Below are 2076 nucleotides of genomic sequence, written 5' to 3'. Positions count from 1 at the left end.
CCTGTAATCGAAGTAATTTTGAAATGATTTGAAAGAAGCTTTATTTTAGTTTTGTTTTAAACAGAAAATAAAAAATAGCTTCATATTTATTGTAATTGACAACATGGCTCAGTTTTATCCAGTATTGAGCTCAACAGGATGTTGTGATGTTCGACTCACCTCATGGGCAGCCTCTGGTCCTGTTTTCTGCTTCTGATGGATTCTTTTGTTGCCCGGTGAAATGAATACAGTAACTGCCTGAATGAGAAATTGACCTTCCTTTTAGTCTCGACAGAGACCCCCTTAACAAGTTGAACTAGCACAAACCCAATTAGGGAATTGATTGCTTGCTTTCATTTTCCTCCTTTGCATCAGGGTCATATAGGAAAGATAAATTAGCGCCTAGTCTTTTGTCCATGCTGTCATCTGTGCTCATTGGGTATTCATTGCTGAGAAATTAGCAGAAAAAAAGTCTTTGTCCTTTCATGACAACCTATTGGTGATAATGTGCTGTAAAACAGCAACACAAAGAACAGCCAATAGGACGCTGAAGCAGTCCTCTCTCTGCTGCCAGRGGTCATTTTATGAATAATTTAAAAGGACAAAGTGAAGATTAAAACCCGAGCTTGTTCACATTAATTTATCAAAAKTGTGTGTCATAACAAAAAGCTGCTGCATTAAAAATTACAACTGAAACAAGTGGTGAATTCTATGGAAGCTGAGAGAGGACATGCTTAAACGTTTAACTCCATGAAGTTATCGTGTGATAAATTATTACCTCTGTTAAGGAGGTTATTTTCAGTAACGTCAGTCTGACTCAGAGATATGAACGTATCTTCATTAAAATCTCAGGACATGTTGGGTTCTCAAAAAGAACAACTGTCAAATTCACAAATCATCTAAAGTTTGAAGAGGTAGTAGCTGATAGTCATCCCCATTATATATCACGTCTCGTGATTTGGACCAAAACAGCTTTAACTAGCTTTAGTTAGTTAAAGTAGTAGTTACTCAGTTACAGTAGTTACTCTTCAGCTTCAGCTTTTTCACTTTCCACCAAAATACAATAGTATAGTTTAAACTTTGACATAAAAGGAGGTGGACCTTTACATGACTCTAATGAGCCCATAGATGTGTAAAGAAAATTATTGTATTTTTAAAAATTAAAACTGTATTTCACTGTGTTCGACTCGAAGGTAAAGTCATAACGCTGCGGGGTGTAACCCTATAAACAACAGACAGTAAAGTTTATATGCAGGCACATTTTTATTAAATACCATATCATGTGAAGACAGATTCCTGCTTCATTTTAGGTTTTTATGAGCTGATGTTTATGTTCACACAGAGGCTAAAACAGTCACACCATGGACAATTACGTGGTTTCTCTCGTCGTTTCTCCTGACTAGTGACAGTTTAAAGGCTGGACCTCACGTTGCTTTCGTCTCCCTCAGCCGTGCACAAGCTCTGAGCACTGCCGCTTTATTTTCATCTCTGAGGAACAGCCTGAGTGTGGCTGAGCATTCCTTAAAGGAAGATCATCCTTTGTTAAGAAATGACAGATCTGTAGCCATTTTACGCACAATCTCATGAAATATTTCATAATGTTGCACTAAGTTATGACTCCCTGTCAGCTACCACAGCTGAGTTTATATGGGGTGCCATTTGTAAAGTTACACAGTCAAATATTACCACCAATATTTTTGTTTTATTTAGCCTTTTATAAGAAAAAAAAGAACTGATTTACTTTTCAAAGTCAGTTTTTCACCATATGATTCATACATTTATAAATGTCAGTTTATAAACTAAATATTTAACTTGCAAATTAAATATTTAGTTAACAAGCTAAATATTTAACTTGTGACATAAATATTTAGATTGCAAATTATTTAGCTAGCTACCTAAATATTTAACTTAAATATTTAGCCACCTAAATATTTAGGTTGCAATTTAAATATTTAGCTAGCTACCTAAACATTTAACTTGCTAGCTAAATGTTTAAGTTGTAACCTAAATATTTAGGTAGCTATCTAAATATTTAAGTGAAATATTTAGGTGGCTAGCTACCTAAATATTTAAGTTGCAACCTAAATATTTAGGTTA

Source organism: Austrofundulus limnaeus, unplaced genomic scaffold (genome assembly GCF_001266775.1).
Source record: "Austrofundulus limnaeus strain Quisiro unplaced genomic scaffold, Austrofundulus_limnaeus-1.0 Scaffold181, whole genome shotgun sequence".
NCBI classification, from domain to species: Eukaryota; Metazoa; Chordata; class Actinopteri; order Cyprinodontiformes; family Rivulidae; genus Austrofundulus; species Austrofundulus limnaeus.
The sequence above is the reverse complement of the archived record's forward strand: the minus strand, read 5'-3'. Positions refer to the sequence as shown.